At 40.0% G+C, this 22821-nt stretch overlaps 1 long non-coding RNA gene across 1 annotated transcript; it reads left to right on the forward strand.

Annotated features, from left to right (window-relative positions):
- LOC109829742 lies at nt 2579-3917 on the forward strand. Its single transcript, XR_002244123.1, has 3 exons — nt 2579-2657; nt 2776-2921; nt 3840-3917. It is a non-coding gene; the product is annotated as an uncharacterized LOC109829742 (long non-coding RNA).

Raw genomic sequence — 22821 nt, forward strand, 5'->3', positions numbered from 1 at the left:
CCAATAGTGTTTGGCGACGGGTGCAACCCGTCACCAAATATTTCCGTCGACAATGTACATCCGTCACCAATGCGTATTGGTAACTGGTTTCCCTGTCGCCAATACATATTGGCGACGGATTTATTGGCTACAGATCCTATACCGTCGCCAATGTGTATTGGTGACAGATTGTGGGGTATTGGTGACGGATTTCCCCGTCGCCAATACCCAGTTTTTTACTAGTGCACCTATAGCTCACAATTTGCATTTTGTGGTAGAAAAATATCATAAGTTATTAAAAATGACACATTAGTACCCTCGAGCATGCCCACTTGAAAAGTTTCACCCCAACGTTCTCATGACACTAACATATTAATTTTATACCTTTCTAACAATTAATATCTATTAAATTTATTATTAGACATGTCCCACTTCTATTTCAAAGTAGAATTAAGATAAGTATGAAAAAGAATTTGGTCTATTTAGTATCAAATTTAAGAAATATAATATCAAGTTTAAAAAAAATTAGTGGTTAAAAAGCTTTATAATTAGCATGTAAGTATCATAGAAAAATATTCGGATGAAAATTTTCGCGTTTGCATAATTGATGGTACTAACATGCTAATTTTTTAAACAACTTATGGTACTTTTTCGCTGCAAAGTATAACTTGTGACGTATAAATAATAGAGTGAAGAAATTTTGTGATATCTGAATGCAGTTTAGCCTTTTTTTTAATAATTGAACATGATATGTTCTAGCGAATGTAGATATATGTGGCGAGTGGACCGGCCCAACAGTTGTCGGACCCATGCGTTCAAGTATAAATCTGGCTAGACCGGCTTATAGCCTGGCCCAAATTGGTCGGTCTTAATCCAGTTCCATTCCGACCTTTGACCATTTTTATAATTTAAATTTTATTGTGTAATATTTCATTCGTAACTCAAAATTTTAAATATGAAAAATGGGCACAGAGGCAACATGTATTGGAAAACAATTATTGAACATTTATACCTGGTATTTAATGGATATGTAATATGTAATTGTCTAAATAATAACGAAGTTATATTGTTGAAAATATCTATATAAATTATACCTAGAAACCAACCAAAGAAATTAACAATCTCTAATTCCCTCAAAAAATGCATTTCAAATTTGAGTACGATACGTTACTTTCAGCTTGCCGTAGGAGGAAAGTTGACCAAGGAGAAGGGACTTGACGATTATTACGAGAAATCAACGCATTTAATGTGAAAAGATTAGCAAGTATTACGTTTAAATTTTCAAAATATACCTATTTCCTTGAACACAGTCCCCAAAAAAGACCTAGAAACACAATTGGAAAGAATTACAAAGACACCTTCCTCTCGTGAACTCCTCCGGCGAGTATATCGGAGGCCCGTTGAATTAAAAACACTGACGAAAATACCCTTTCCCAGGATCAGTCCTTTTTTCCAGATGTGATGTTTCTAATTTTAGGGGCTGTTTGGTTGCACACTTTTTGAGAAAACTTTTCTCAAAACATCTGACAATGGTAAATTTGTAATTAAAAGTTTTTCAAAGATTTCTGTAAATTGTGTTTGGTTCAACAAAAAATTTACAGAAATATTTTCTATAAAATATCAAAACCTACCAAATTTTACAAAAAGCAATTTCCTCTCAAAATGAGAGGAAATCACCAGAAATGTGACACATACCATATTTAATTAAAAACCTACCAAATCTTATTATTTTTTATAAAGTTATGAGCTATTTTCTTGTTTTGAACCAAACTAGCAAAGTACAAAAAACAAGAAAATTGGTACTTTTTTATTTCTCAAAACTTTTCCTATAATTTTTTTAAGAAATATAAGGAAATCATATTTTAGGTGGAAAACATTTCCTATAATTTCTAGAAATTGAACCAAACACCCTTATAATCAAATCTCTAATGCATTTTGAGATATAGGAGTTTATTAAAAAAAAAGTTTTGTGCCTCTTGAGCCTGCACGTGCACATGCGATAATGCTAGTAGACTGAGAAATATTTTCCAAGCGGTTACGTTTACTCGGATTAGCATGAATTTGTCATCATGGTGTCCGAAACCTATCATCACGGGCACTAAACTGCTCTTCTCTGCAAATTAATAGATTGGAAAATGAGCTGATTGTTCTAGAATTTGTTTTAATTCTAATTATGGCAACATATTGATTGATCAAATACATACGTACCTACTATGAGCTGGTTTGTGTCTATTCGAGGTATCCTTACTAAATCAATCCCACAACTAACAATTAATTGCTATAATAAAGGTAATCAAATTTCAATCTCCGACTTTCTTAAAATAATACCGAAAGCGATAGTCGTTAGTTTCCCCCGATTACTTAATTTCTTAATAAATATGGATGCGTCACGTGCGTAACAAATCGACGGGTAGGAACAGGGCACGTGTGTCCCCCCGTTAATGCAACTCCTCAATTATTCCGTAACGGGGCATTCCCGTATCAATCGTCATCTTCATGATTGCCTAAAAGCCCAACACGATGGCAATAATTACGAAACGCCCACGCTCTATAAGAAGAATCCTCCATCTCATCTCGCAGAGAAAAAACGAGAGAATTTATTTTGAAGACCTAATCTCGCGGGAGGCACGAATCTCAAAGCCGCGGGAGTTCTTTGGGCGCCTTTTCGCCGTGCAAAGGTGAGTGAGATCGCGCGAGGATCGATGAGTGGTCCGAGTCAACTAAACCCTAGCTGGCTAGGTCGAGTTTTGTTGTTTTTATGCGGTGCATGATCGCTGTGCTTCGTTTTGGTTGCAGGCTGAGAGCTAGGGTTTCGGAAGGCGGGAGGTTAAGTTTCGGCTGTTTGTCAGCGATGGTAGTTTTTTGTGGAAGGGTTAAGCTACCGCTGATGGCTGCGTCCTTTCTTGTCCTGCTCCTCTTCGTCGTCCTCTTTTCTTCTCCTGGTACGTTCTCTGTTTCTTCTACGCTATTTTATTTTTAAGGGGTTTTTGCTTTTAGACCCATTTGTTTACTCCCATTTATTTTTAAACCCAAGTACTATTATTTGTATCTTTAAGCCCAATTCACCTTTTGTATTTATCTTTAAACCCAAAATCATTTATTTTTATATTTTGAAGATTGGGTTTAAAAATAAATACAAAATGTGAATTGGGCTTAAAGATACAAATAATAGTACATGGATTTAAAAATAAATGGGAGTAAACAAATGGGTCTAAAAGCAAAAACCCCTATTTTTAAATCTTTTAGTGAAAAATTAAAACTTTTATGTTTTCCCTTTTTTTTTTAACATTAATTTTTATGTAGGAAAAAAAAGCCTTTTTCTTGCCGATACTGGAAATATTTTCATGTTCGTCTTGAGTTTTTAACAGCTTCCTTTAATATATATTAAGCGCATTTAGGATTCCTATTCTTAAAATTTCTGATGTATATTTTCTATTCTTGTTCATTATTCAGACAGACATTGGTGCTGCTTTTTATTTCCTTTTTCTATTTGTTTAACTGAAATTGGAATTTTTTTTCTTCCTTTCTGTTTTCTTTCCTTTTACTGAAACTGGATATTCCTCTTTCTGTCAACTTCTTCTAATGCTTTGCCGATACTGGAAATTATTAGCGTATGTTTTTAGTTGTTTCGTTAATTTAAAATCTTCAGACAGTAGTTTCATTTACTTTTTCATTAGTGTATTGGAGTTTTCCTTCTTCTCTCAGGGTTTTTTGACCTCTGTTCTTTATTTTTAACAATCACCTTTTCGAAGAAACACTCTATTTCTTTCATTTAAATTGGATGAATATTTTGGTTTTTTTATTGTCTCGTTTTTAATTATTTGAAATACACTGACCTAACGGTTCCTTTATCCCGTTAGGAATTTCACCCCGGCGCTTTGATCGCATAACGGAACGGGAGGGAGAAACCCGTCACAAATTCAGCCGCAGGCTTCTCGAGCGAGGTAAATACTCATCCTACGGCCATAAGTTCTCTTATAATACACGTGTCGAAAACGTAGGAGGTTCAACGTTCTAGTGAACTTCGGTCTTAGTTTAGTCTATGTGGCTCAGAAGCTTCTTTGCCCTGGCCCGTGGGGACCACGTGAGCATCAGGTGCAGGATAGTACACTGCGGTTGCCTGCAACTCCAACGACCCTGGGAATTTAACCTCTGGCCCTTTTCGTTCCTATTACCGTTTTGGTCACCGGCCAGTTAGGTTAACCTCAGAAGGGATGTGAGCGTTAGGATGTCATCGTTTTTTAGTTTTTTTATGGTGATTTTATCAAAAATAAAATAATATGTGTTTAGAAACCATGATGCTTTTGTTAGGTTTCAACATGAAAACCTAAAACACCATACTTATTTCAAAATACCAAAAAAAAAAAAGTTTTAAGTTTGGTGTATTTGTTTTGAGTTTGAGGGGGATAGCTTATATAATAATATAATAATAATACATTAAATATTAATATTTAACATGATGACAATGTATTATATAATACTCTAGTTATTATAATATAATAATAAAATAAAATAAATTATTAAAAACAGTATATATTAATTTATTAATAATACTATACTACATAGTATAATAACTATTATGAATACTATACTACATAGTAGAATAACTATTATATTATATAAATAAATAAAATCATATTATTAGTAATTTAATAAATTAAATATAATATATTAATTATTACTAGATGTTATACGATAGAATATTTAATAATAAAGTAGTAACTCCTCACAAAAATTAATAAAATAATATATTAAAATGTATGTATTTAACATAGTAATAATATTTTATATAATAAAAAATAAAATGTATCATGATAAAATAATAATAGCATAGTAATAACAGAATAACAGTACGTAGTATATTATATATATTAGACGTCATATACTTTTGATAAATATAATGTAATACATAATGAATATTAATATACTATAAAATAAATAATAATATAGTACTAATATGTTATACAATAATATCATTTATTAGTAATAAAATGAAAAATTAGTGATAATTATTAAAATAATCATAATATAATAATATTAAGTTATATTATAAAATATTAATTCATTTTAAATTTTTATTATAAATAATATTAATAATATATTAATTATTATCTCCAATATTATATACTAATGTATAATAATATAACTTCTCACAAAATAATAATAATATATCATATTTATTATAGAATAATAATAATACATTCTCGTAATAATATGATAATAATATACAAGATAATAATATATTCTAGGGCTTTTTGTTTTTAGGTCCATTTGTTTACTTAGCTTTATCTTTAAACCCAAGAATTATTAGTTGTATCTTTAAACCCAACTTTCTTTTTGTATTTATCTTTAAACCCAATTCTCTTATATAGGGGGACCCACATATGAGAGTATTATATTTTAAAATTGGGTTTAAAGATAAATACAAAAAGAAAGTTAGGTTTAAAGATACACCTAATAATTTTTGGATTTAAAGATAAAGCTAGGAAAACAAATGAACCTAAAAACAAAAAACCCTATATTCTAATAACGATGTAAAATTACATTACGTTGTACCAATATCCTTCCCAATATCTTCCGCCGCCTCCGCTTCGACGACTGCCTCGTCAACGACGGCCGTGCCATTGCTGGCGGCATGTCCGTGTCGTTTCAGTATGCTAATACCTACCCCTTTGCGCTCTACGTGTCCAACGCTACTTGTGTTGAGTCAAAGAACAAACTTAACTGATTCTTGATCTCTCTCGCTGGCTGGCTATTTTTTTTTGATGCGAGGGACGACCGGCTGTAGCTAGTTTACTCTATATCCCTTATATACATAGGAATAGCTTTACATAGAAATGGACGGCGTTGAACTTGGTTTTAGTTATTTTTTGTGGGCTAATTATTGCTCTTTATGTTGGGCTTGGTGATTTTATTTTGATCAAAGGTACCGTCTTTGTAGTTTTGCTCCGTAGAGAGCACTGTCCCCTGAATATCTCTGATATATATTTTTTTCATTACAGTACGAATAAAGTTATCTATTAATCTTTTACTTATATTTGTCACTTAAAAATGTCATTTTTTTCATTACAGTACGAATAAAGTTATCTATTAATCTTTTACTTATATTTGTCACTTAAAAATGTCTTGTGAATATTGAACGTGTTGGCTGTAGAATCTATTAATCTTTTACTTATATTTGTCACTTAAAAATGTCTTGTGAATATTGAACGTGTTGGCTGTAGACTTTACGTAACTTCATTATGACGATGATATACAAAAAGTATATTGCCCTCTCTGTATATAGATTCCGTTATGGGTGTTGATATATACAATTTCTTTAACACATGCAGATGCTGAGAGCGTAGAAGTGGATAATCCTCTATAATACGAAGATGATCCGAAACCAACCATTAATTTAAGGATACTATTACGTACGTTTGCTGATCCACTTGCATAATTTTTTGACTCTAGGATTCCAACCCAAGATTATCCCTTGTGTTTTACGATATTAACACAAAAAAAAAAGTATCGCTATATATAAAACTAACTTACATAGTTAATATAATGGTACCGCATGTATATGTAAATATTATGATGCATTAATATTATACATTATATTATACATTAAAGCTTAATTGATGGTTAGATTGAAATAAGTGATTACTATTTATGGAGATAGTTAAAACAAAATGCGGATCATCGTTTTGAGAAAATCTTTTGAGAACTACTACCATAATTCCCAAACGAAGTCTTTGATATAATAGCGACACTGACTTAGCCGTACGTCATTAGCCTGCCTTTGCAGCTGCCTGTAGTTTTCATTGAACAGTGATTCCAAAATGAAACGCTTTCTTATTGGTCGGCTTCTTTGCCGGTGCCATTTTGTTGTGACGTGGCAGAATACTGTTGGAGTTGGTGTGGAAATGGGGGTGTGCATGCTTTGGCTCTGTGGGTAGATGTATCACGTACGCACACGTCATGGGTCCGCCTTCGATCGGAGGGTACTGATGATGATGCGCCATTTCAGTGTAGACACTTTGTGCGAGAATCCATGGATTGATCTTTGGTCTAATGTTGGTAGCTAGGGTAGTAGCGTTTGATTGTGCAACTGTGGATATCATATAGGATTAGGATCTTGCTCTAGACTATGTACACATTACATCACTTTCTAGGGTCCCAATAGGGCTGTCCATCCGGGCCGGCCCGGCCCGGCCCGGCCCGGGAAACCGGGCCCAGGCCGGGCAAAACCCAAGCCCGGACCCGGGCCCGGGTGGTCCGGGCCCGGGCCCGGACCTGAGCGGGCCGGACACCGGGCCGGCCCGGTTTGATTTTTTTTAAGAATTTTTTTTTTGTTTTTTTTTATTTTTTTAAAATTTTAACAAAACCATAAATCATAAATTATTTTAACAAAACCATAAATCATAAATTATTTTAACAAAATCATAAATCATAAATTATTATAAAAAATGTCATAAATGTAATTAATAACTTGAAATGAAATGACATAAATTACAAGTACAAAAATGATAAAAATAACTTCTTTATTAATAATCGGTAAATCCTTTACAAGTATAAATTTATTTCGAAATTCGTCGCATCACAATAGATGAGTACATCCCAACTAGGTTGGCACCTACTCACCCATATCACTATCATTTGCAACTTTTTTCGAAATAATTTAATTCAAATTTAAAGCTAAGAAATAAAAATTACAATTTTATGAATATTATCTAATCATTATATCTATCTGCTAGTCCCAACTCTTCAAATTTATCTTCAATCATAGCAATCCGTTCGATGCCTTGTGTTCGCTTCTCGTATCTCCACCAATCCTGTAAGCACATCACCGCTTGTACAGTATACGGATCTAAGCATGTCCTGTGGTCGTCGATCAAACGTCCTGCTGTGCTGAAAGCGGATTCCGAGGCTACAGTCGAAACCTGCACTGATAGTAAGTCACGAACCATGGTGGAAAGTATAGGATATGAAACTGATCCATATACTTTCCACCATTGCAAAATATCTAAAGCATTTCCTTGACATCTAACTAAAGAAGCAGAAAAATATTCATCTATTTCAGAAACATCTAATCCTGATGAAGTTCCAGATCCACCAGTTAGTTCAGCTACCATTGCATACCTATCAAAACTTACACTTTTACCTCGACCTGTGCTCGAAGCTGAAGGTGCCGAAGCTGAAGACTGTTGTGTAGCTACACCATATCTAGCTGCATACTCATCATATAAGGTTTGAAAATAATTTCTAATAGCTAAATAATGAGTAGTAGCAGTAAGGGTGGATCCATCATCTAAGTCTATAATCTGTCCACCATACAATGATTGTAACAAACTTCGAAGGCCAATTTCCTTCAAGCATGGATCAATAAGAACACCAATACCAAAAATATGAGGAATAGGCCTAAAATACTTATTAAATTTACTCTCCATTTCAAAAATTATACTTCCAAAAATATCATCCATACGATATTTTGTAAAATTTTTTTGAATATTTAAAATTTGTAAAGCAGCTAAAGTAATAGTTGGATAATAACAACCAGATAATAACATAGTAGCATCATAAAAAACTTGTAACATCTCATTTAATTTACATATAACTGTCCATTCATCTTCAGTTATTCCATAAGCACTACCAGAGCTAGAACTAGAAGCATAAAAATTTATAAAATCATTTATAATTTCTTTATATTCTATTGCTACAGATAACATTGCATAGGTGGAATTCCACCTATGGTCAACATCTTTTGGAATTAGTCTAGGCTTATAATTTTTTCTTTTACAACATTGTTTCCATCTTTTAATTCTCATTTCAGAAGCATTATGCATATTAGTAACTGTTCTAACTTTTTCTATCATGGGTTTAATTTCAGAAAATGCACTTTGAACAATTAAATTTAAAATATGACAGATACATCTAACATGAAAAAGCTCACCATGACATGGCAATGACAAAGTTATTTTCAGAAAATCAACAGCTACATTATTATTACTTGCATTATCTAGTGAAAGAGTAAATATTCTTTGATCAATTTCTAGTTTCATAAGTTCTTCAACAATTAAATTTGCAACATTAATACCAGTGTGTGACTCTTCAATTGCAATAAAAGAAACAACTCTTTTAAACATTTTCCAACTTTCATCAATCCAGTGTGCTGTTATACATAAATAACCAGTTTGCACTCTAGATGACCAAATATCAGAAGTTAAAGAAAATTTGCAGTTTAAATTTTTAAAATAAGAAATTATTTTTCCCTGTTCCTCAACATAATATTTTAAAATATCACGTTGACAGGTTTGACGAGAAAATTTTGTAAATGCAGGATAAAAACCATCTCTAAATAAATCTTCAAATTCATCATCTTCTACTAATTTAAAAGGAAGGTTTTTAAGAACAATAAACCTGATTACGCATTTCCGGGCTCGGGCAGCGTCATAATTCCAACTGCCGAGGGTACCTGAAGAGGATGATTGGGAAAGCATAGACTGCCGGATATCACCTTGTAGATTTTGGCCTTTGTTGTGTTTTTCAATATGCCGTTTGAGATGGTTGGTGCCGCTCTTATGATGAGCTTTGAATATCTGGCCGCACAACGCACATTTCGCATTCTGAGAGATGATCCTACCGTGTTCATCCTTGGTGACGTCTATCTTCTCAAAAAAATTCCATACATCAGACCTCGGCCTTTTTGGAGCTCTTGGTGCCGTAGATTCGTCGCCACCAGATTCAGGATTAACACCGGTAGGATGAGGAGTTGTTGTAGGAGGACTCATCTCTGGATCGGTAGGAGTTGCATGTTGCTCTTCATAATCAGACCCAGAAGCCATTTGTTGGAAGTATTAAATGAATTGAAACCCCCCTCTATTTATAGAAGCAGCCCCCTAGGTAAATGACCAAAAAACCCTCGAAAAATAGCCGTTTTTTGACCGTTTTAAGGGGCAAAACGGTCAAAAGGCCAAATCTGACCGTTAGGCCAGATTTGACCCGGGCCGGGCCGGGCCAGCCCGGCCCGGCCCGGCCAAAACGGTCACAAATGTGACCGTTTGGCCGGGCCGGGCCGGGCCAGGCCCGGACAGGGCTCGTCAACGGCGACCCGGGCCGTCTGGGCACGACCGGGCCGGGCCCGGGCCGGACACCGGGCCGGGCCCGGGCTCCGGGCTTTTTGGACACCCCTAGGTCCCAAGTCTTTGCGAACACCACATTAGCCTCCAAGCCCCAAGCCCACATAAGTTGATGGGAAACTAATAGTTGTCCGCTACAGTACATGTAATTATATATAATTATTATTACAAAAATTGCAAAGTTTTACAAACAGATTATTAGTTCAGTTGGTTAGAAGAATGAATCAATGACCTCTCGACCCCAAAGCCACGCGTTCAATAACTCTTCATGACATTTTTAGATTGCGTTTTCGTTTTTTGCATATTATCCCCATTTTTATTCCCATTTATTTTTAAACCAATTCACTCAAGAGAGAAGTTATTTACTCCATGTATTTTTAAGTTCACCCTCTTCCAAACTCTCGCTTAGCCCCATAATATATGAGTCAAAGTTTTACTCTAGTTTTAGATATTAGTCCCTTAAATATTCAATAATTATATACCAGCCCCTTAAATCTTGGAAATTGCATGTCAATCCCTAAAATCCTATAGGGTCTTGCAAAAAGATCACTATGCTAGTTTTTTAGTTTAAAAAACTAATCATTATTGGATTAACCACGAATCCAACATCCACAGCTACCAAACTACTCTCTATCAGTTTCCCCAAAGAAGTGTAAAAGGCCTAATTAGTCTTCTTGAAACATTGAATCACAATGAAAGCACTAGACATGGTGTTGGTGATGAGGATCGGAACTTCGTCACCAATACCCTAAAATCCGTCACCAATTAACATTGGTGACGAGTACGGGCCCGTCGCCAATAAATCTGTCATCAATGTTCATTGGTGACAAGTTCGACCATCACCAAAAGAACATTGGCGACGGAAGAGTATTGACGATGAGAGAGTGTTGGCGACATGCATTTTTGGTGGCGAAAATAGTCTGTCGCTACAACATATGGGCAAAGAAATACCACCTGTCGCCAATGATCATTCGCGATGGGTTTTGTCCATCAACATTTGACATTAGCGATGGAAGAAGGTCCATCGCCAATGAGCATTAGTGATGGGCATGACCATTGTCAATGTTTATAATAGACATTGGCAACAAGTCCTCCCATCACCAATGTTATAAACATTGGTGATGGGTATAACATTGGCGATGGGTGTTCCCGTCGCCAAATACTCATTAGTGATGGGTAAACCCGTCACCAACATATATATACCTGTAAAATAATTCATTTCATTCTGGTATCCCTCCGTATGGGAATACGCATATGTATCCACATCAGTCCAATCACAATATTTAACAATACATGTCATATAATTGACCATAATACATATTCACATTCAAACAATACTCATCCATATTATCCACCAATCTAACTGCATTATCTAACAATACTCATTCGATAATCCAATCACAATATATCTTCCATACTCAAACATTATTCATCCACTAATCAATAAAATCACAATTACAATACATATTAAAATTTAGAAGTTATAGCATGTCTAACACAATCCCAAAGTACAAAAATATAAGAACAAGTCTTACTACTCCTTGTCATTGTCATTGTCGTTGCCCTCATCTTTATCATAGTGATGACTGCATCAGAATACCGTAACGTACTACTACTCCCTACCGGAGTACCTCCTCTGGCCTGAAAAAAATACATGTCAATATAAGAATATATTTCAAAAAATTCATAATAAATACATATATGTTATGTCATATATACCTCTCCACCACAAATAACTTCATGCTCCCGCAAATGCCAACTTTAGTGATAGCCACATATGTAGGCTTGGGAAGAATCTCCTATAAAGGCTCAGAATTGATGATGCACTGCACAACATCCTGTTTCGTGTCTTTGAATTATAATTATCTCAAATTACAACTCAAAAGAGAAATAAGAAAATTTATATTGATTGGGTTATTTTTCGTGTGTCGATGGAGCGTCAATCTTGTACTCCTTTGATGATCTGATTATGACAATGGGTCTTTTGCTGATTGGTGTCTGACTGAGTTGCTTAGAAGATATCTCGGTCTTTTTTAGAAATGAAATAAAAGAAAACCACGTGTGTCTTTGGTGATCAGCCCCTTCTCTTCTTCCCCCCTCTTTTTTTGAATGAACAATCTCCTCCTTCTCTTATAATTACTTCCCCCCTCTTTTCTTCCCCCCTCTTTTTTGAATGAACAATCTCCTCCTTCTCTTATAAGCTGTGAGAGAGAGAGAGAGAGAGAGAGAGAGAGAGAGAGAGAGAGAGAGAGAGAGAGAGAGAGAGAGAATGAAGTTCGCTAGTTCGACAAGACTTGCTAAAGACATTTGGGCGAGGCTCGCTTGGACATGTGTAGATAGTGGAGGAACAACTATCCCCTTGAATATAGCTCTCAAATGGTTAAATGAAGAAGTTCGCTAGTTCGGTGAGACTCGCTAAAGACATTTGGGCAAGGTTCACTTAGACATGTGTGAGCCTTTGCTTCTGAATCGTAGGTAACGTGGCCCATGTGGGCAGCTGTGGGTGAACTTCGCTAATAGACTAGTTGTCGAACTTCACTAGGGAAGTTAATCAGTTGGCGAACTTCGCTTGTGAGTTTGAATTTAGTAAATAATTCAACTCATGACTTGGTCGGCTTAGTGATGCTCTTCGGCTCGGCCTAAAGTCTAAATTGGAAGTCGATGCACTCTTGACTTGGTCAAGTCAAATTGAGATGAGCTGTGTGGCGAGATTCATATGTTTAGTTAAGTGAGCCTCGCTATAACTTGTTATGGGCTCAAATTCAAGCATGATTGAAGTGTTTAACCCATGGACGTTTACTTCTTGGATCTAAGTTAAACATTGGCCTAGATAAAATATTTTTTTACCTATCTACAAGACCCTCTCCAAAGTTTTCAAAACCTTGCATTTGACTTGTAGCTTGGATTGAAATACTTTGGGAATTAGCTAGAGGTGTATTGTTAAACATAGTTTGAGTCATCTTGTTTGGATTGAAAATTATATTCAATCTACTTTGTTGCTAGAGATGTACTATTAAATGTGGTTTCCTTTGATGTAGACTTGCATTGTAGGCTCAATGTTGCTTATATTCATCCAAATCTATGTTGGAATGAAATTCGCCTGCTCTACTATTGTGGTGAAGTTAAGAAATCAGCAAAGTTCAGCTGGATCTGGTATCAATGATATTCGCCTTACTCTGGGCTGTATGGGTGAAGCTCATCAATTATTGACGTTCGCTAACTGGTGATAGTTTTTGAGATTACACCTTTGGATTTGCGTCGTGATCTGCAGCTAAGATATATTGATTGAAGATTCATGAGATCTCTTAATTAAGTTTTAGAATAAGATTTAGCCTCTTTATCCAGTCTCATCAAATCTTAAAATATGTGATTTTCTTTAAGTTTAGACTTGGAGAAGGCTATAAATAGTTGTATTTCCCTTCCAAACTTTCTCATCTTCATCTTCTTTTTCTCCATGCCTAACTCTTTATCACTTAGATCAGAGATGGTTCTCAATAGAGAGGCTGAGATAAAACAGCTCTAACAAATGCTTGCCCAAACAGAGGGCAACTAAGCGAATGAAATTTGCATACTCTACTAGCTAGTGGATGTAGACGGTAAAAAATGCCTCCGTGAAATTGCAAGAAATCCGCCTGTAAGGGGAAGCCGCCCAAAGCCACGCGAATTCACTCTTTATCATAACTCGCCTAACCGAGTCTATAGTCGAATCCGCCAGCAAACCTCAAGGCCACCAACACAGCCAGGTACCTGCTACCCCGCGTGCTGAGGCGGGCTTTCCCACTCCTCTCGACCCGAAGGGAGAGGGCATAGTACTCCAAGGCCGTCAAGTGGGCCCTCACGGTACGAATGATTGGACAGGTGTCGAGTCGACCTGAACATTCATAAATACAGCTCACTTCGGTTGTCCGAGTCAGGGGCCGGACCTGCCGGCATTCCGCGAAGCTGCCCATGCCCACTCAAGTATCGGGAACCCGCTCTCCCACCTCTCTCGGCCTGAAGAGAGAAGACATGGTATTCCAGGCCCGCCGAATGGCCGCTCACGGTACAAGTGATCGGACAAAATGTCAAATCAACCTGTACTCTCATAAATGCGACTTACCTCACTTGTCCAAGCGAGAGGCGAGAGCCGCCGATGCTCAGTGAGTTGGTCAGGTCCACTCGAGTACCTGACAGCTGTTGTCACACGTACGAGGAGGGGCTTTCCCATTCCTACATAACGTGAGGCAAAACACGGCTCCTCGAAGGACCGTTCATGGTACGGGTGAACAATAGAATATCTCTGAAGCAAGGTATGGTCACATCCTATAATTCAGGGGATAACAGAACTGTCTCTCTTTCATTTAAGAGCCTCTTCCAACAACCTTTAAAAGGAGGTCGGAAAACTCTGAGAAGGATCATCGAGAACATCATCGATCAATTGAGACCAAGCTTTTTGCATAATCTTTGCATTACAGCACCACTGCCAAGTTCTGAGCCCTGATCGCTAATGAACTAGCAGACCCGAACTCCATCGACTCGAGCTTCTACTGCGTACTGAAGCTCCCCAGCAACCTCAGTTGAACGGTCCAAGGGAAGCAGACTCGACACGAGCATCAAGCGAAGCATCCTGTAGCCACCAAAAGTCCCCACACAAAACAAAGAGGACATTCCCTCTGCTTCTGTTATAATTTCGATTTATTAGTTTGTAATAAGCTTTCTTATCAATACAAACGAAACTCCCTGTTTTCGGGAAATCTAAATTTACACCCTATAGAAGATGACGACCACAGTGGGAGAAGATGTTTCATCAAACGAAATGGTGGTGGCTCAATTCGATGAAGTTGCTGTTAGGACGACCATGGAGTCCCTAGAGATTGAGTTCGACCAAGCCAAGTACGAAGAGTACTTGTCTTCTTCCTCCTTTTGTGGCGATGCGTCCCGCAAACGCCACAGAGTCATGCGCCAAGGCCGACCTCAAACGGTCAAAGCCTCCGCACCTAAGGGTTTCCCCAGAGTCTCGTCAGGGGAACCCGCTCCCTCACAATTGATCAAAGCCAAGCCGGAGATCGAGAGCAAGGGGCAAGGGTCTGCCAAATAGGTCGCCAAGCGACCCCCACAGACACCTGTCTCGGAGGAAGCGCCGGTTCACTCCGGCACAAACTGCACTGCCATAGCCCGCGGTGATGCTCTCCTCGCTGGAAGAGCTAGCCAACAGCGACGGCGGACACTCGTCAGGCAGGAGGCCCAAACCTCCATTTCCCACAATGGCTTGAATCATTGTACAGGCCCGAGAAACGACAAGCGAGACGGAAAGCTGCCCGATGTCGGGAGGCTCTCCAAATCAGGAGCGCCGACCGAGGGAGACAGAGTCACCCGCTCAGGAGGACTTCGCTTCTCAGGTCACATCCCTGACGCGAATAACTCACCTCCCTGACGCGAATAACTCACCTCCAGCAAGCGAGCCTATCCGGATAGGCGAATCCTCGAAGGCTGGCGAGCCTCGCCATAACCCTTTGGCGGATAAACGTAAAAAAGTAGGCGACACCTCACGAACTCGCTTGTTCAAACGAGGGGTTGAAACTCGCCTATATGCTGGAGTTTGCCCGAACGCGAGAACTCGCCCGTCAAGGTGAGGTCGCCTGACTCCAGCACCAAAACGTTCCACTCAACGCGCACTAGAGAGCACGTCCAAAGATCTCCCGTGCACTCACCCGAGCGACCCTTCTGAGGCTGGGGGTTGTCACCAACCACCCACAGAAGACCTCCGGGAATACTTAACTCGCAAACGCACCATACATGAGGCGAATCCTCAGTGCCACTGCGAGAGGCTCATCCACACGGTCCTCACCAGGCGAATCCTCAGTGCCACTGCGAGAGGCTCATCCACACGGTCCTCACCGACTGCCAATGTATTGGAACGGTGAAACCTTCGGTGTTTGAGAGACTTTCTCAATAGCCCTCTAGACCAAGGCCCTCCCGTCGAAGGCGTCGTCACCAAAAAGGACGCGCTGTCGACGACCTAGAGCTCCTGTCCGCCACAGTTAACATGACGGACAAGGGCAAGACAGTACTCTCCGACTCGCCAGACTCGGACTCCCTCCTGAGACCTAACCCTCGGTTCGCTCAACACCGAGAAGAGGGTATATACCAGCGCACCCGCAGTCGCAGAGGGGTAAGCATCGGGTTCGATTACTCCACTTTAGTCCTCCCTTCCTGTGGCGAAGACGAGGCTCACTCGGCGGTGGCCACGTCCCAAACCTCGTGCTCGAGCCAAGACGCGCGAGCAAGGGTACACATGGTCGAACTCGCGCATGACCAGACGGTCGCCCAGAAGCTCGAAGAGCAACAGGCGACCATAGATTCCCTAAGGGAGATAATGGAACAACTCTTGAACAAGAAGAAGAAGAAGAAGAGAACCCCGCGCACCGTACCCCGGCGAACAGGGGATAAGGAGTGGGTACCTCCTCATCGTCCAGCGACTGAGACGGAAGATAATAGTAATCCGCAATCCGATTACTCTTCCAAGACGTCGATAGGAACGTCGCACACAGGGGGTAGCACCCGCGACAAGAGGTTCGACGAGTTCCAGAATCAACTCAACGTACTCAAACTTCAGCAGAACATGAACAAGCTGGGGGTGGTCCGATCCTACCCTGTCGAATAGGATACGGTCCCCTACCCAGCGATGTTCAAGCTAATTAGTTTGGTGCAGTTTGATGGCAAGGGTTCGCCCTCGCAACATATTTACTACTTCATGGCACAGACTGGATTCCTCACGGGGAACAACGCCATTCTCACTCGACTATTCATAGGCACCCTCAAGGGGGTGGTCTTTGAATGGTTTCGCAAACTAGAGCCCGGCTCTATCAAGGCATGGGCCGACGTTGAAAAGCTCTTCCTCGCCCGCTTCTTCGACGACGACACGGAGGTGTCAATGGCCACCCTCCTCGCCGAAAAGCAACGAAAGTCGGAGTCAGTCAACGACTTTGTGAAAAGGTTCCGCAACCGATCAGTCCACTGTCGGGACCAAGTTTCCGAATCCATGCTGATCGAGATGTGCCGCAATAATCTCTCGATCCACATCCTATCCAAAGTAGGCGCGGTGGAAACCCGGACGTGGAAGGAGCTTGTTCGCCAGGGTGAGCAAGTAGAAAACATGATCAAAAGGCTAGAGGTCAAAGAACCGCAGCCCAAGAAGGGAGCTGCAGAACCAGCCGCACCAAAGAATCCCCCTCGGTCCAGAGGAAAAGAGATCATGGCTATCGACTCTACCCCGGCGCCGAAGGCCGCTCAAAAGCCGAAACCCAGGCAATTTGAACAACGCCCCCCGTGGCAATATGATTTCAAAGAGGATCAGGTGGTGGCGACATTCGACACTCTGCTCAAGAGTGGGCGGATTAAGTTGCCAGAAGCCGCCAAGCCTGACCTGAGGAGGCCGATAAAACCAATGACCCGAGTTACTGTGCCTACCACAGATTCCTGGGCCACACCACAACCAAATGCTACGTCCTCAAGGACAAACTCCAAGCCCTCTACGATGCGGGGGTCCTAAAGAAGGAGAAAGTTCAAAAGCAGGTGACCACGAACATGATCACCTTGAGCTTTGGAACAAATCTCCCGGAAGTACAAGCTCCGGCAGGGATAATCCTCATTCCTAAGGCCGTCTTGAAGATCACCAACGATGACCCTCACAACCAGCGGGAGAAGGGTTTAGCTCCGCAGATTCTGCCGTCGGGTCAGGTGATGTGGGTCCATCCAGACCTTATCAACGACGAATAGTGGACTACAAAGTCCTCGAAAGGGGCTAAAGGAAAACACTATAATATCGTCTCCGCCATTCTAGGTGGAGAAAAGACAGCGATGACCACCCTGACCGACTCCGAAGAGGAAGCCACTGTCCTTGCCACGAGAGCAGGGAAGGAATTCGCGAAGGAATATCCCGTGAGAGTGGAGAATCCGGCAGGACCTCCCGCGAGGCCAACCGCAACAGTCCCTCCCAATCCAGACAGACCAAGCTCAAGCCGCCAGCATTTCCAGTTCAATGTGCTCGCGCAGCTGAAGAGCATCCCTGCGAGAATCACTATGTACGATCTCCTACGGCTATCCAGGCCTACCAGGGAAGCTCTACAAGAGGCACTGGCCGACTCGGAGGTTTTCTCCACCCACTTCTCGAGGGAGGAGGACTCTGAACAGGAATGTGCAACGTGTTACCAAACATCCGAGAGATGGGTCCCATGCATCACCTTCACTCCGGAGGACATGCTCATCAAGAGCACATCCCATGACTGACCATTATACTTCACGAGATACGTCGGTTCGTCGAAGGTGGATCGAATTCAGGTCGACCCAGGGTCTGCGTTGAGTATAGTACCTTTGAAATTGATCAAACACTTGGGGATACCGCCAAGACGCCTATCCTCAACCACGACGACCATCTTTGGCTTCAACGCCACAGGGACTCGGCCACTCAGCAAAATCCGCGTGAAATGTCGAATAGGCGACATGAAGACGGAGGTGACATGCTATGTCATCGACGCCGAACCTTCCTACAACGTGCTTTTGGGACGTCCGTGGATCCATGGCAACCGAATAGTCCCATCCACCCTTCACCAATGCCTGAAGTATGTGGACGACTACGAGCGAGTAAAGACGGTAGTGGCCGACAGACAACCCTTTAAAGGCGTCGAAAACTACTTCACGGATTCTCTGCTGTACCAGGACCCCGACGTGCCGCCGGCGGAGGACCCGGAGAGCGGCAACGAGGCGGACAGCGAGCTTGAGTACGGCGACAACCTAATCCTGAACGACTTCGAGTCAATTGTAATCGGTTACAAGAGTCACAATGTAACCAACGCTGTTCAGGCGGAGGAAGTTATCATGAATGAGAAGTCAACCTTTGCTTATTTGTCATCTTGTTCCACATTCGAGGATGATACGCCCAATAACCTGTGGTCAAAACTCTACAGTGATCCTTCCCTGCACTTGCCAGTATGCTCGTCATACGTCGCCAAGGAACAGCCGATCAAGTCATCACAAGCTGTGCTCGTCGTGCCAGCACGGAATAGGTATTGAAAAGACATTATCTTCGGTCGAATCGATCATCCCCTACGCACGTGTAGGCGTATAAAATTGCCTATGGGTCCCTTAGCACAGCTCAGCACGGTGATTCGACAAACCAACGAACCATCGGGCGATATATCCAAACACGACCATTAGTCCATAATACCAAAGCCAAAAGACACGCGACGAAGCGGATCAACGAGGCGACGAGGCTAACGAACCGCACGCAAACAATGGAATACATCCACTCGCATGCGGAATCAAGCTAACGGTTCGGCGAATCAACGAGTCATCCAACTGTAGAACGGATTCGAACTCGAACATCAAAGCGGATTTACTACCATATCGGGATCCGGACTGCCAAACCAGAGTCCAGATCAACAACGAAGCGCAGAACCGGAAAACGGACAACGGCGAAGCTCGGCCAAAAGAAAAGCCCATATATATAGTCACATATCCATTATAATTATGTATATCGATCATACAAAAAAATTATCTTTCTTTTCTTTCCTTTTTTTGGTTTTCTAGAATGTTCTGTACACGTACCATACTCCATGAAGCCCATATATATAGTCACATATCCATTATAATTTAGATTCTAAAAGGAATATAAATAAAATTATAAGTTCCTTTTAGCAGAAGGTGTAATGTGTACAGGGAAAAAAAGGCAAAGAATATGAAAAGCTATAATAATATATATATATATATATATATATATATATATATATATATATATATATATATATATATATATAATAATATATATATATATAGTGAATCTAGGTGACACCTAGGCTCCACCAAAGGACGCGGCTAGAATCAACATCATTTCTTAATTATTTTTACAATCCGCTCTGTTGAAGTTGATCTAGACGTTCTTAAACCCAAACACACCATTTTGGGGTGAACCCGTCGTGTTTTGACCCTTTATCCATCTCGTTATAAATTTAACGGTTTTGAATAAATAGAACTTTTAGCACGCGCTCAACGATATGGTCAAAACACAACGGGTTCACCTAAAATTGGTGTGTTTGGGTTAATAATATGTAGATCAACTTCAACGGAGCAGATCGCCAAAAAAAAAAAGAAATGATGTGATTTTAGGCCGCGTCCTTAGGTGGGAGCCTAGGGTGTCACCTTATAGATTCACTTTTCCATATAATATATAATATAATATATTATTATATATATATATATATATATATATATATATATATATATTATATATATATAATATATATATTGCTATCAAACAGAGATATAATAATATAAAAAATAAATTAAAGAGTTAGAAAATTCAGGCCTGATTGGGAGCAGTCGTGATATCACTGCCCTAGAAGATTAAGGACCCGCCTATCGCCCTGGCGCAATTTGTCCTCTCTCCCCTAGCGGTAAAAACCCCCGGAATCGGCCGGCCTCTGCACTCGGGCGTGAGTCACAGAGCTTATGCTCAGACGAAAACGGTTGCCCAAAGAATAGAAAATATGTAGCCGAATTTTTTCTTGGAGGTATAAGAGTAGAGAAGAGAAGAGAGTGTAGAGATTTTCCTCTTCACTGGTGTGTGTCTGAATGAGCTCCAAGCCTCCTTTTATAGGTGATGAAAGATGTAACCCCCGCTGAATCCAAGGGACCGTTACGCACGGTTAATGCTTCCGTTACCCGCATGCAGCCGTTACAAAATGTGTAAAACGTGCAAAAATAAAGGCTTGAGAAGCAAAAAGGTGTGCGTAAAAATATCCAACAGTCCCCCCCCAAAAGGCAATATTGACTGAAAATAATAAATCAATAAATAAATCACAAAATAAATATAGGTTGGGTAACCTTTCGTATCGTGAATTCGGGAAAGGTAGCTTTCGGCTTTGAACCTTTCCTTAGTGAGTTTATTGCCACCTGAGGGACATAATGGACTAGGCCTTGAATTAAGCCCCTTGAATCAGGTATTGATAAAAACACACACAATATGTTTCATCTATTGAGCTAAGCGGGTTGAGCGTTAAAGGCCATGCTCATAAAAAATCGACTCACCCAACCGCGGCCATCACGGTTCCTCTCACGTAGGTAAGTCCTCAAAGGGTACTACAGCTGTTTATTTAATACCCCCCACAATACACGTGTTGGACTTATTAAGAGTAAAACTCAGCCTAGCCAGCTGTATTATAAGAGCATCGTCACCATAGAGAAGGGGTAGTAGCAAATGCTACATAATAATATATAAATATATCTAGGTCGATGCTCCACACGAGAGTCACTTGTCCAGCTTGTTTCTACCACATTGAACCGACATTGGGACTACGTCTCCAAATAAGGGTTGGGTTGCCGCTGTCAGTGACCTCATTTATGGGCTTAACCCCATCTCCCTCGATGAATCCAGAACCACACTCCTGGATAATCCCTTAGTCAAAGGGTCAGCAAGATTTTTCTCAGACTTTACAAAGTCCAAGATCACAACTTTGCCTAATAGGCGTTGTACAGACTTATATCTTATTTGAATATGTCTGTTATGTTTTTTATTTACATGTACTTGCTTTAGAAGCTCTATGGTAGATCTAGAATCAGAGTGAATGGAAATAGGAGGAGAGGGTTTAGGGACCAAAGGAAGTTCAGATAGAAGATCTTTTAACCATTCGGCTTCTGTGCAAGTAGTATCAAGAGCAATTAGCTCAGATTCCATGGTGCTCCTGGCAATTATTGTTTGCTTACATGATTTCCAGGATACAGCAGCACCACCAAAAAGAAATACATATCCAGATGTAGACTTTACACTGTTGGAATCCGTGACCCAATTGGCGTCACTATACCCTTCTATAGCATCAGGGTAACCAGTGTAAGTCAAGCAATAGTCAATTGTGCCTTTTAGATATTTGAATACTCTTTCTAAGGCAGACCAATGATCTTTGCTAGGGTTGCTAGTATACCGACTCAGTCTCCCTACAGCATAAGCTATATCAGGTCTGGTTCGGTTGGATATGTAAAGAAGAGATCCAATCATCTGAGAATATTTTAGTTGGGAGACAGGTTCACCTTCATTCTTCTTCAAAGGTATAGAAGAATCATAAGGTGTGGAAACAGGTTTAGAGTTATGAAAGTTGAATTTGATTAGCATTTTATCAATGCTATGGGAAAGACTCAAAGATATTCCTCTAGTGTCTCTAGAGATTTTCATTCCAAGTATCATGTCTGCAAGACCTAAGTCTTTCATATCAAAATTTTTTGGAAAGATAATCCTTTACCTTTGAAATTAATTCAAGTGTTGTTCCAAAGATAAGGATATCATCAACATAGAGACAGAGAATGACATAGTCATTGTTTATCACTTTAGAATAGACACATTTATCGTATTCATTCACAGTGAAGCCATATTGTGCAATGACGTTGTCAAATTTCTGGTGCCATTGTTTAGGAGCTTGTTTAAGACCATACAAAGATTTAACAAGCTTACAGACTTTGTTTTCCTGACCCTTGGCAATGAGGCCTTCAGGTTGGTGCATATAGATTTCTTCATCTAAATCACCATTCAGGAAAGCAGTCTTGACATCCATCTGATGTATGATAAGCTTATGGATAGCAGCAAAGGCTAATAATACTCGGATAGTTAAGATTTGGGCTACAGGAGAATATGTATCAAAATAATCAATGCCCTTTTGTTGAGTATAGCCTTTAGCTACTAATCTAGCTTTAAATTTAT

Source organism: Asparagus officinalis, chromosome 2 (assembly GCF_001876935.1).
Source record: "Asparagus officinalis chromosome 2, Aspof.V1, whole genome shotgun sequence".
Classification (NCBI taxonomy): domain Eukaryota; kingdom Viridiplantae; phylum Streptophyta; class Magnoliopsida; order Asparagales; family Asparagaceae; genus Asparagus; species Asparagus officinalis.